Source organism: Babylonia areolata, chromosome 21 (genome assembly GCF_041734735.1).
Source record: "Babylonia areolata isolate BAREFJ2019XMU chromosome 21, ASM4173473v1, whole genome shotgun sequence".
NCBI classification, from domain to species: domain Eukaryota; kingdom Metazoa; phylum Mollusca; class Gastropoda; order Neogastropoda; family Buccinidae; genus Babylonia; species Babylonia areolata.
This window is the reverse complement of record NC_134896.1, coordinates 44513049-44527678: the sequence shown is the minus strand read 5'-3', so window position 1 is coordinate 44527678 and position 14630 is coordinate 44513049. Positions and strand designations below refer to the sequence as shown.

The 14630-nt window shown below is 41.7% G+C and overlaps 1 protein-coding gene across 2 annotated transcripts in view; it reads left to right on the top strand.

Moving 5' to 3' along the window:
- LOC143296332 (uncharacterized) overlaps nucleotides 1-14630 on the top strand; it is a 486076-nt gene that overhangs the window by 277787 nt on the left and 193659 nt on the right. The window lies entirely within an intron of this gene.

Below are 14630 nucleotides of genomic sequence, written 5' to 3'. Positions count from 1 at the left end.
ATGATAATTGAAAGGTTAAACAAGATTTACATGTAAGTGGATGTTTGATCGTGGTTCTACCCCATGAAAGGCGCAAGGAAAGAATTACAGTTTGAGTGCACGATGAAGCATGCTCGCTAGGCCAGCCTTCAACCATGTATATCCCTTCAGAATGAGGAAATAATTACAGTCGGAAGCCCACTTGCCGAGTGCAGTGCTATATTGTTTGTGGGTTGCTGGTCTCCAGGACAGCTTACAGTTCTGTTGTGCTGCCTCAGAAAGGTCTTGTATTTGGAGACGGCCCCTGATACCGCACAGACCAGAGGCGGAGTTTGTGATACAGCCGGTGATTATGGTCCGGGTAGCTGGGCAGTCGAAGCTGGCTGTGGGTTTGAAGTAGGACAGGGCAGGTGAAACACAATCTGTCCAGTTCAGCACACTGCTCACTTTGTAAATATCGAGGAGGCTCTTTAAAGTCCTGAAGTCATCAAGTGAAAGAGAACTTAATTTGTGTTCATACACTAAATTTATTGGGTTGGTGTCGTAATGAAGGTGAATATTATAATAAAAGCAGTGGTTTATCATGGGGAGTTTAAAGGTAAGACTGCCGTATGTGATACTGACTAGTTCAGTTAAGCAACACAACGTATTATTAAAACGAAATGAGACATACTGAAAGTTACACTCATGTCGGAATGTGATAGTATTAATACTGCAGACTGAAGACGAGACAAAGATTGGCTGTTGCGACAGGTCTTCCACGAAGAGCATAGACATGCCCCCAGCATAAAGAGTGTTGATTCATGTGCAAACATATATCTATGATACATGGGATTGGTGGCAATTCAGAATTGTCAGTGAACGTAAGGCCTCAACATTGAAACGAAACAGATGTTGGGGTATGTTATAGTATCTGCCATGCAAATGAGGTGACATTTATTTATCTATTTTATTTGTTTATGTATATACTATCATTATTATTATTATTATTATTAAAACATTATTATCATTATTATCATCATCTTGTAATCTGATAACGAAAGCCTCTTGGTGGTATTTGTGGCCATGGTTTGATGATAAATGACTGAATGGGATCAAGAATTCAACATCAGATTCATGGACTCATGAAGGATATAAACGTCAAAATCCGAAGATAATAGGAAAGAAATTGGAGCTCACTGAACGGCCCAAGAGGCCATACATCATGAGCTTAAAAGTCATAATCCTAATATTATGAGTATCAGAGTTCACTTTATAGACTCATCGCTGGGGCTGTAAAGGTCATAATCACGCAACAATGACAAGAAAAGTTCACTGAATGAACTCATGGGCTACACATCATGAGTGCAAAAGTCTTATGTAAAAACTGTTTGTTCGAAAAGGTGGTTTGATTCCAAGAGAGAGGGGAGCAGACGGGGATATAGGATCGACTGATGATGCACGCACTCACTTGCACTCTCTCTCTCTTCACACTGATAGCAGGGTCACATGGAGTGGTTTTTATAGAGTGTTTACTTTTACTTTACAATGACACGTATAAGCAGTATACACACTAAGCAGTTCACCCTACTTAGCAAAAGCAACTTGAAACAACTCACAGCCCTCCATAAAGCAGAACACACTGCCTACTTCAAGTACTTCCTACAAGCAGCACACAGTAAAAAGTTCACCCAACACCTAAAGCAGCACCTACAAGCAGCACACAGTGAAAAGTTCACCCTACACCTAAAGCAGCACCTACAAGGAGCACACCTGGAACACAAACACACAACCAAAACCCAGGTCAGGTAAAATCTCAAAATATCATGACATCACTGACATGAAAGGCCTATTCCCTCTCAGCACCTTTCATCACATGTCCACCAGCATGCACTCCTCTCACACATAAATCTAGGTGAGGTAATATAAGCTTCATCAAGCTTACCTGCCACCAACAGTGACATACCATACTGTGCACAAAACATATCACTGACCAGTACAGCCCTGTGTTCAACTCATGTTACCCATCATTCAATAAAACTGTGTGTTACCATGACCAAACAAATATCCTCTTTGTCTTCACAAAGTGTCCCATTGACACAGGTACAGGTATGGAAATCATTACTTCCAACATATCTCTGGTAAACAACAAACTATGTGCAACAACATAGCACTGACCGTCAGTGCTCTCATTGTTTACTCACTCACTAATCACATCACAATGTGCTTTCCCACTTAGTCTGAACAAAGTAAACCACTGACACATAGCACAACTCCTACATATGTTATCACAACTACCAACAAGTCAAACGTGTTCCACAACACTTGCTGTTACCCCAATGTGCACACGCACATGAAAAATCCTCAACACACACTGATAGTGTGTTAGTTTATAGATATGTTCATTTCACATTTAACTGATGCCACCTAATATACAAAACAAGTAAGTAATACATCCAAAATACATTAAAACCCAAATTAATTGTAGCAAAACCAAAATACTATACACACCTACACACATACCATCTCCATGGCTTCTCACCTCTCAATGCTTGCATTATTTCCACAGTCAGTCAACAACTGACAATACACTGACATATCACTTCACTATCATTAATGCCAGAAATCAGAACAAAATATCTGTAACCAAATAGAACAGGGGGGGTACGGCGGGGGGGGGGGGGGGGGGGGGGGGGGGGCATGGACTCAAAAGATATAGGCCAGTACTTCCCTCAGATGGTAGCTTTCATGATTAACACATTAACCCCTTTTCTTTCCACAAACCACAAGATCAACTTAAACTGGCTGTTCACTGGCACAAAACATTGTTCCCAACAAAACTTAAGTTATCAGCATAGCATAAAACCATTAAAAGTCATGTACTCACAGCCCATCAAGGATTTCCTTGCACTTCACATCACCATTCAGTCAGTCAGTCTGTGTTAGTGTTCATTTCTTCTGGGAGACAGCGAAGAACTAGCTGGAAAGCCTTACGTTGAACCAAACATCTTCATCAACAGGCAACGACTGAACGCGGTGGACAAGTTCACATACCTGGGCAGTACACTCTGTCGCACAGTTGTCATCGACGATGAGGTGAATGCCAGACTCGCCAAAGCCAGCGCTGCCTTCGGCAGACTCCATAAGAACGTTTGGAACAGGAGAGGCATCACCCTGGAGACGAAGCTCAAAGTATACAAAGCCATTGTTCTCACCACACTGCTCTATGGATGTGAATCATGGACGGTCTACAAATGCCACGCCAAAAAGCTGAACCACTTCCACACCACCAGCCTCAGAAAACTTCTCGGCATAAAGTGGCAAGAGAAGATCCCTGACACAGAGGTGCTCACTCGTGCAAACTTGCCCAGTATCTACACCATCGTGATGCAGGCCCAGCTGCGCTGGGCAGGCCATGTAGTTTGCATGCCAGACCACCGGCTCCCCAAGAAACTGCTGTACGGCGAACTCCAACATGGCAAGCACTCCCATGGAGGCCAAAAGAAGCGCTTCAAAGACACTCTGAAAGCTTCTCTGAAGGCCTTCAACATCAGCCATGACACATGGGAGCTGAATGCAATGGACAGACCAAAGTGGCGTTCAGCTGTCCACAAAGGCGCCAAATCCTGTGAGGCCAATGGAATCGCTGCAGCAGAGCAACGCAGACAGGCCAGGAAAAGTAATGCCAGCAAGTCCCCAACAGCCGCCACCATCCCCTGTCCACACTGCGTCAGAACCTTCCGGGCGCGGATTGGCCTGACCAGTCATCTGCGCACCCACAGAGCCCAACCCACCCACCCCCAGGATGACTAGATGGTCCTCGTCGATCCCGACGGACGAACCACACAGCTGTGCTGACTGGTTTTATCCTTTCCCATAACATACTGTGCATACTAATGCAAGCTACAGCACTCACTCCCCCAACTAGCTGAACTGAAATGACCAATCTTTGACTTGTCCTAGTGATGCTAAGTGAATGACTGACAGATTCACTGCTTAATCCCGATTTGTCCAATTTAGGCCAGGGAATTTAGATTAAAATTTGCATTAGGTCAATATGTCTGCAACAAAACCGTTCTTTTTACGATAAAATAGAATAAATCATACTGATCACACTGACATAAAGTTGACCACTATAGGGGGGCGGGAACATAAGGAGATTTTGATTTTTAATGTCCAGAATTGAATATTTTTATTACATCTGCCTGTGTGAGAGCACCTTACAAAGAGTTGCAAGGCAAGCACAGGCGAAGGTTACACAAGCGCGGTATAAGGGTCGCCAGAGGAAAGCGTTCAGCGCGGTACAGTACATGTGACTGACTGCTGCTGCGCTGATGCTGATCTGTGAGCATGTCACTGTGTCAGACTACTGATTCTGAATAGAAAGCTAGGAACAGAGCTCTTTGGGGTAAAAAGGAAACAAACATTTTCAATTTCATGTATTTTATACTAAATTGGTAGAAGACACAAATCCGCTTTTATGAATGTTTTCCAGTTTCCTACCATTCATGACATATCATAAAGAATGAAATCGGTATTACACCGACTGCAAAGGTGAATTTATGAAGGCAGCAAACGGGATCATTTAGTTTGTAAGTACAATTTTGTTGATATTTTACGCAATGCACAACTTGGATATACTCCATGCTCCGCTTATTAACGTGTAGAATATAAATATCTAAATATGTGTTAACCCGGTTCGGTTTCAATGAACATTATCGGCGCTCTGTCCAGACAATAAATTCGGAAAGTATGGAGGGCAGATGATGGCAAAATTGAACATCATGTCTTGATGTGAAAAGAACGGTATGAAATACATATTTTTCTTTGGAAATGAACCGGTATTTGCAAATGTGACTCACGAACCCTGGTGCAGTAGACGTCGATTTAGCGTGGGGTATAAATAATAATCATAATGATAACAATGGATCATAGATTTTATTAATGATTATGTAAAACTGTTCTAACACGTGTAACTTTGAATCCAAGTTACCTAAACTAACTTTCCCGACACAGATGTTTAAATTACTGGATTTATAATAGTAATGAATCTATCATGCGATCCTTAGCCATTGCAATGCATTCAAACAAAGCCTGTGCAGAATTATGTATTTTATTAATGATTACCTAAAACCTTATAACATTTGTAACATAGAACCCAAAATACCTAAACTAACTTCCCCACCCTGGATGATTTTATTTTTCAGAAACACTGCAGGCACTCCATTTTCACATCAATTCTCCCCAGTGTTTAACTGTTTAAAGTACTACTGTTCATCTTATTATGAAATGAGAATTGTACTATTTATATCACTTGACAAAAGTTTTCCTCTTTATCTGAAGAATTGTGATCAAAACACCGGATTCTTTGTATCTTTCTATTGGTCAATCAACAGAAAACTGATTAGCGTTATCCTCACAGTGAACAAATATGTAGGATTGCAGAAAAACAAAATGTAATAAAAGTAAGACTATGAGAAAACACTAAATCAAACAACAACAACAATAACAACAACAAACAACAACTAAAAATAAGGAATTTTATTATCTGCGTAAAGCAGAACCGAAGAACATGTGTTCCGTGTCCCAATGTGACACCTGACTTCATCTCAAGCACTACTAAAGGTGAAATGCTTCAAACTTAATAAAGTTTAAGAAATTCATTCACAGTCAATGCATAGTTTGGTTTTTCAGAACTTGTGTGGTGTAAAATCTGGCTGTTGTAATCAAATTTTGCAAAACAATAAGCGCGTAAGGGACTGACGTGTTTTGGATACAACGAATTTTTTCGTTCCACACTTCGTCTGTCTTGTGAACTGATAAACTACATCATTTCGTGATAAAACTTCACCAGACAGTAAAAGCCAAAATCAAGGTAATTTAATTGGGTGATCTTCTACTTTGAACTTTGTTGTTTGGAACTTTTGATGCAACAAGTCTTCAACTGAAAGCAGTCTTACTGAACTACATGCGTTGACTTGGTTCGAAATCTTAGTCAGTATCCGAATATTACCGTATCTCGCCATGTGTGAGAAACAGTGATTGTGTCTAAACTTAATCGGATCAGAGATAAATTAGAATAAAACGTTTTAGAGATATGATCACAGAACTCAGAATGGGTGTTCTTCCTCTCAACGCAAACGCTTTTCGATTTGTTCAAGACAATAAATTAAGTGTTTTATGTAATGTTTGCAACGATCAAATAGAAAATAAAGTACATTTTATTTGTATTTGTCCATGCTACAAAGAATTACGGTATCAATATTTTAGATCAAACACAACCCCTTGACTGCCATAAACGTGTTACGTACGTACATAGTGACGTCCTCAGAAAAAGAGAAATAGCTATGGAAGGCTGAAAATTCACACAGTTCGTTTAGAGTGTTATATCTCCAGACTATTTTCTGTTTTAGGCTTATTGTTCTGGATAATGATTTATGGCCTAAAACACCACTTTCTGCTGTTTTTTCCCTGGCACTGAAGGGGTTTTAATGAAGAGCTATTCAGTGATTTAATGCAATGCTCTGATGTAATGTCAATGCATAATCTAGTCCAGTTTGTATTTTACGCTGATAAAAAGCGTGACATATTGATGGAGCTGAGCAAATAATCGATTATTTGCTTTTCCTGTTCTGGACGAATATCCATACACATGCAGTGCAGGTGTGAGCCGCAGGCCACAACTCAATTCAAATGAAGGATGCATCGCACGCGCGTGCGCGCGCGCGCGCGCGTGTGGTGTGTATGTGTGTTTGTGTGTGTGTGCGAGAGAGAGAGAGAGAGAGACAGAGAGAGAGAGAGAGAGAGAGAGAGAGAGAGAGAGAGAGAGAGAGTGTGTGTGTGTGTGTGTGTGTGTGTGTGTGTGTGTGACTTAACCACATGTCAGCTAAGTAGATTATAGGATTGTGCAATTCAGAGTCCAAGCAAAATTGTAATGTACTAGAATACTGTCTGTTATTGTTGACAATGTTAGGAGCCTGATGACTTATGAACATTAAACCATCTAGAATCTCTCTCTCACACGCACACACACACACGCACACACACACACACACACACACACACACACACACACACACTTATATATATGTTATTCTCTCTCTCTCTCTCTCTCTATATATATATATATATATATATTCTTATATATACAGTATTATATCATATAGATAGATGTAATCTTTTGTTTTCTTCAATTACAAAGACAATATTACTGTTTTAAATTTCATTTTGAAAGAATTTTTAAGCAGACGATTGGAGGGGGCGTGGTGGTGGTGGGGGGGGGGGGGAGTCTGGGGACTCTGGGGTGGGTGGTAGGGGGAGGGGACTGGGGAAGGTAGGGGTATTTAGAAAGGCAGCGAAGAAACAGATGACAAATAATATATCACCCAGATACCTGAAAACAGGAAGCAGACAGGCGACGTGACAGCCCCACCCCCAGCCGGCCACGCACACCAGACGCCTTTCACAGCTGTTCCCACACTTCACTCGACTCAGTCGTGCCCTCTTTTCCCTCCCTCTCCAATCAAACTGCTGTCCGTTGACCCCGCCAAACCGGGTCAGGAGGATCGAGGTCAGCCGGGAAAAAATTGCATAAGCGCCGGAGTGACTTTTCTTGGCCCCCTGCAGATTGACCTTGTGCTGGTGAGCGGGCAGGCTGGACCGGTGACATGGTTTAGAACTACACCCACCTCGCTTCTGCCCTCGATTTGCGTCATGGAATTTGTATGCTGTTCGATGTACACTGCTCCCCTTTCCATCGGAGGGACTTCATGTAACATGAATCGTACTGCTTTCCCACTGACAAATGAATTTTATATGATAATAGTAATGTGTGATTAATTCAGTTTTTCAGTTTCAGTTTCAGTAGCTCAAGGAGGCGTCACTGCGTTCGGACAAAACCATATACGCTACTCCACATCTGCCAAGCAGATGCCTGACCAGCAGCGTAACCCAACGCGCTTAGTCAGGCCTTGAGAGAGAAAAAAAAAGAAGAAAAAAAGGGGGAATAAATAATAGATAAGCTTACATAAATAAAAAAAAAAAAATTATAATATAGAAAAAGGTAGTAGTAATAATAATAATAATACTAATAAAATAATTTTTTTAAAAAGACAAAAAAGACAACAGTGATGATAAATAAGCAAATAAATGTAAAACATGAAGACACACATTCACACATACATCCAAAATGCATAACAGATATGCACCAAACATGCAGTTTCACAGATATGAAAGCACAGTCAAATACATATAAACGTACATGAGCTCCAACACACACACACACACATTACCTTGCACCTCCTCTGCCCCCCCCCCCCCCAACCCCCACCCCCCCTCCACACACTCATTTCTAGTCTACTGTATCGCAGCTTCCACAGCACACACACACACACACACACACACAAACACACACAGAGATGAACACTTACTTGTACAAGCACACACACATACGCCCGTATCTCCCACCCCCAATCCCACACACATATATACAAAGATATATATATATATACGTTCCAATATCCTGTTGCTCCCACAGTGCTGGCATGCATACACTCACATACCTCATCCTCTACCCCACCTCCCCCCCGCACCCCCACCTCCCCTCACACACACACACACACACACACACACGTGCACAGAACTCTCCTGACACTTGTGTACACTTACACTCTCGTGCATGCACAAACGCACTCAAAGCACTCAAAAGCACAGACCCACACATACACACAAACACACATATACACACACGCACAGAGGCTGCCACTGATTGGCTGCAAGAGGGATGGGAAAAGATCTCTGATGCCAAGAACGTGGCGTCTAGTGTATTGCTCAGTCTATTGTATTTGGAAAAGCCCACAGAGACTCTGTTCCATTTTGAAGAAATTTGCGCAATGTTGGTTTGGAAATGATGCCGATATTTGTTTGATTTGCAAAGCATCGTGCCCTACCTTTCATGTCAGACTTGCGGCCGCTCCCTCTCTCTGCTTTTATTTCTTTGAGGCGATCGATGGTGTGATGGCCTTGTACCTGTTCTTTTTGATATTCTTTGACTTTTCTGAGGATTTCCGATTTTCCTAGATGTAGGCCGCTCGTTGTTGTTGCGTTACCAGCAAGTCTGTCAGCTCGCTCATTTCCCTTAACACCTGCATGTCCCGGGCAGTATGACCATGTGAGTTTTTTAATCTGAAAGGTGCGCATTGCCTTATGCCACTCTGGGCTTCCCATTCCGTTTTCAATTTTCTGTATGAGGTTCATTGAGTCGGTTAGAATCATGGCATGTAGGTTTCCGGGCGTATGGATGGACGATAGCCACTGGAGGGCATGTGTCGCAGCTTCAACTTCCATCGTTAGGCTGGAGGTTGTGACTTTGTAGGCAGCATTCTCTTCCCAAATTGTTTTTCCATTTTGTTTCGCAGTGAATCCCCAACCAGATTGGTCTTTGGTGACTGAGCCATCTGTGTGTATGATGATGTCCTCTTCTTTACTGTTTTCTTCTATGAGTAGCTTTACTTCCGCATCAGTTTTGCCCTCTGGCCATTCCCGACAATGTCTTCCTAGAGTGGGTGAAATGGCTGTGTTGAATGGTTGAGGTTTTCGGGGTTTTTCTCCCGTTCTTTTGTTTCTTTCAGGTCTTGTAGTCGGCATACTAGCTGGATTGTGTCTTCTGCTTCCCCCATCCATGATCTTCCTCGTCCTAGACGGCTGCCTTTTGGTTCTTTGACTGCGTCATGCAGTGGGTTTTGAGGGTTTTCTAATGCTTTGAAGTAGGTCTTGACCTGTTCTAACTTGTTTCTGGCCTGCACTGAAGGAAGGTCAAGCAGGTATCGCATGGTTTCTGTGGGCGTGTCTTTTGTTGTTCCAAGGATCAGCCTAATAGCTTCATTTTGTTCTCTTTCTAATTTTAGGAGGTTGCTTTGAGACGGTGTTGTTAGCCCAAGTCCGTAGTCGATCACACTGAGGACGAGTGATTGGTATAGCAGGAAGAGGTGGCGTTGTTCAATACCTTTGGTTGCCATTGCTTTTAAGACTGAAAGGCCCTTTTTGCATTTGAGAACAGTATTTTCCGTATGTTTTCTGAAGGTCAGCATCCTGTCGAAGTGTATTCCTAGGTAGCGTAGGCATTCAGTTTTCTCGATTTGAATCCCATTGAATGACACAGAAGGTGGTGATTTGCTCGCGGTTTTGTTGTTGAGGGTGCACAGCAACGTTTGGGCTTTCGCTGGATTGATGGAAGATCCTGTGACTTTGCACCATTGAGCAATATTGTTTAGTTGTTTCTGGACGGCTTTAGTTATTTCCTGAGCATCTTTCGAAGTTTTGAAGACCAGGCCATCATCCGCAAGAGTAAGCACCCGAGCTATTCCATTGTTGCAAGGCCCTTCGTGTAGACATTGTAGAGGACAGGAGAGAGCGGAGACCCTTGTGGCAGTCCCATGGATAGTTTAGAAGGTGCAGACATCCAATCTCCGAGGCGTAGGACGACGGTTCTTTCCTGAAGCGCTGCTGCTATCCATCTTGTCAGTGTCAAACTTACTCCATACCTTAGTAGCAGCTCCATGACGTGTGCAAACTGGACTTTATTGTAGGCATCTTCAAGGTCGATTGCTACTGCTAGTGTTTCTTCTTTTCTTTGAAATCCTTCATACACCTCATATGCAAAAGCAGCTGCATTTTCCCATGTGGACTTGCCTGTTCTGTAACCACCTTGATTTGAAGGGAGAATGTGCCTGTGTTCAAGATCCCTTGCAAGTTTCCTGGCTATCATGCGTTCCGTGAGCTTTCCAGCAATGTTTTGCATGGTTAGGATCTGGTAGCCGCTTACCTGACGATGGTCCTTTCCTGGTTTTGGTATGGGTTTTAAGAAGCTGTGTGTCCAGTCCTCCGGCACATGTCCATTGTGGAAACTGTTTTGATATAGATTGAAAAGTTTGCTTCTGTCTTCTTCCGATAGCTCCTTGATGTCTGAGTAGCAAACTTTGTCTGGGCCAGGAGCCGATTCTTTCTTGTATTTAGCTATTGCTTCGTTTAGATCATCTATTTTCAAGTCATCATCAGGTCCAGTCTGCATAAGGGTTTGGTTTAACTCCTCAACATATTTCTTTTTCTCATCTAAGTTTCTTTGATCACTCTGTTGTATGAAACGTTTGAGCAGGGCAGATCCTTTTTCTTCGTTTGTCTTAAGCTTGGTTCCGTCAGTGTCTAACATGTCTGGGGTTGTTGTTGTGCACGTTTTCCCTACCATGCGACGATAAAATTGCCAGAACTCTGTCAATGTTGTGTCATAACTGAGTGCCTCGCAAAACTGTTTCCACTTGTCATTTTTGGCCTCTTGAGCAATGACTTCAAACTGTTTAGTTTTTTCTTTCATTTTTGTTTCAATATCTTTGTCCGGAGATGGTTTTGTTTTTTCTTTTTGCCAAAGTTTGACAGCCGCATGTTTTTCTATCCAGGCTCTCTCTGTGTCGGTATTCCACCATGGGGGCTGAATAGTTTGCATCCTGTTCAGTGCCGTTCTTTTATTTCTTCTGCGTCTTAATTTTTCGATGACGTGATTTTTCGATGTGCTGTGGCCCCTTGGTTACAGCGTTTTGTCTGTCAAAGGAGGAAAAGCTAAAACGCGATTTACTGTTTTCCGGGATTCCTAAACAGGAGGAAAACAACTGCTGCTGCATCAACGCAAGCGCCAGCACTAGATAATGTTTAAGTATTTGCGGAAATTTGATATTGTCGTGTTTCAATGTTTGTTTTCTCCAAAAGTACAAGATTAACAGCAATGACCAATGAAGACATTTTTGGATTTTCTCATTTGGAAGGTCAGGCGGGAAGCGGATTATGTAAACAGGTAACGTGGTACTCCCTATGCCCGTCTCACTTCTGCAAAATTGATGACACAAAATATAGGCTAGTATGCTATCAAAACAAAACTTTAGTGTGGATAATACGAACTGACATAGCAGCAAATCAAAACAGCCGGTATGTGTACAACTGCCAGAAACAGATAGCTGGGACATTGGTGACCTGACAACAATGTTTACTGCATTATCATTAATAACCCGTTTGTTCATGTTTACTAATTTGGGTTACACGGTACAACCACACTTTAAAGGAGACACAAAGTGGTTTGGTTGTTTGGTTTTGTAACTTACATAAATAGATTTTAGGTAGTTATGGATCGCCCTATACTTTTTAAAGCAAATAATTGTATATATCGAGAGAAAAACATAAATGTGATACTCCGAATAGTAATGGAGGCCCCCATTTTGAAAGGTTTTAATGTAACAAGTACGGAATTCACTTTCGCTTTTGGCTGGTTTGCAAAGCAAATCGAATTAAAACAGGCTACAGAAACGTCAGCAACACGGGCAGGTCAAAGTTGTGAGTGCTAATGTGGAAACTGCTTGTTTGCCAACTTCGTTGTGCCCGACTAAAGCAGATGCTGCATGTCAATGATGTGACTGTCGCAGCTTTTGAAAACGATGAATGTGATGGGCCTGCAGTTTGAATCACAGAACATCCGTTGTTTCCCACACTTGTTCTAAAGTTAGTTTCGTGTACAGTCGATGTGACATCACAGTTGACCGCTTTCTGTTTCCTTTATAGAGAACCAAGCCCAATGTGAGGCACCTTGTGTTGCGCCAAGCTGACAGTTTAAATCAATATGATAGCTTAATGCACAGATCTGTTCAGTTTAATAATTATTTACCCATATGCCAGGTTTTAGAGCATGATGATATTTCGCTTCGTGTACCCTTTCGATAAAGCAAACATATTGTGGTGAAAGGTGTAGCCTGTCTGTGCAAAAGACCATATGGAGTAGTATTCCTATAATAATACCCCTCTTTTATCTAAGTCTGACTTTCTGTCAAAGCTTTTCTACCTCTACGCATTCCTCCACGCAGCAGAGTAATCAGTATGTTGATTGTGACCTTTACGAGGATGATGATGATGGCAGTGTTTTTTTGTTGTTGTTTTTGTGTGTGTGTGTGTGTGTGTGTGTTTTGTGCAAGTTCTTTTCTTTTGAATGGGATACATCGTCTATTAAAACCTGTTTGGGAAAACCTGTTTTGATACTTTCATACGTCTCGCGATATCCGCTTTGTATTTTGCTCCCATACAATTTGTTTCGGAGTGCCTCGGTGTGTTATGCGCCGCCCGGCCGGCTCCCTGCCTACACCCTCCTTCCCCCATCCCCCCCCCCCCCCCCCTGCACTTCCGTTCTCACTCAGGAGTGACATTGCTACTTTCTGTAGTCTTTTTCTTTCTTTCCTGCTTTATGTATGCACCTCCATCTCGCACAACATTGACACTGCTGTTTCTTCCATGCCATTTATTGGGGTTTCCTTTTCTTTCTTTCTTTTTCTTTTTTTTTTTTTCTTTTTTTTTTTTTAACCTTTCTCAGTTCCGTATGTATTTCGTCCTTTTATTTTCTTTATTTATGTTGGTTTAAAAAAAAAATGTTATTATGATTATGATTAATGAAAGCCAAGATTTTGCAATCGTTTGAGCATCTGTCTTCGATACTCTGTTCAGTGATTTGGGAAATAGTGCTTTGTTCCCGCAAACATTAACTTTCATATTCTTATTCAACATGATAGAAAACAGATTGACGAAACAAAAGAGTGGTTGTTGTTTATTTCATACATCATAATCGCTGTAACGAAAAAAGATTGTATTTTTCAGATTTGGAATCTTTTAGAGGCCTTCACATATCCTTGACTTTCCTGTACCATGTCTGTTTTGGGAGCTTTCAAAAATTTGAATCACATCTCTGCATCGCCATCATCGACTTTCCGTTAGGTGGTTTTCAGCCCTTTCCATTTTTTTGGTTCGTTTTCATCGTCTTCGTTGACTTATTCTTTCTGCCTCGACATGGTTTTTTTTTTTTTTTTGTATTTGTTTTGTTGTTGTTTTTGTTTGTTTTTGTTGTTGTTTTGGTCTGCAGACGAGTTTACTGGCGGGAGAAGACTGCAACTAACTGAACGGGCCGGACAGGCCCAGACTGAAATGCAATTAAATCGCGTCCAGTGGGGTTCGTGTCTAACTATGGCGACTTCTGGAATTGGGGCCAGCATTATGTAAAAGTGGCCCAACCAGCTTTTGCTCTTTTTTTTTTATTTTTTATTTTTTTATTTTTTTTTTAAACCCTCCTCCCTTCTTTCTCCGTTTAAACTTTGAAAAACGTTGCAAAAGATTAGGTCTTAATTACTGAGTGCTGTTTCACCTGTACAGTGAAGCACAAGCTGTGGCTATTCAAAAATCTCCATGAACCCCCAACACACACACACACACACACACACACACACAGAGGGGGAGAGAGAGAGAGCGAGCGAGCAATATCTCTCCCCCTTATGTTCCTGTCTGTCTCTTCCTTCACCGTATGTCAGTCAGTCCTGTCTACATGCAACTGCAGAGTTGACTATTTTTCCTTTTAAAAGTTAGTACTCTTTGTAGATAACTTAAACACATAATGTGTGTAACTCTGGTCCCAGTGTGAAACATCCTTTATTATCATTCTTCTTCTTCTTTTTATTATTATTATTTTCACAGAGCACGGTCACTGCGACACGGATTCCTCAACAGAATATCGTATTCTTGGCTCCACGCTGTGTCTGAAGTAATTTATCAGTTGTTGTTGTTTTTGTTTTTTTCCAGTTGCTTGTGTCTTTTTTTTC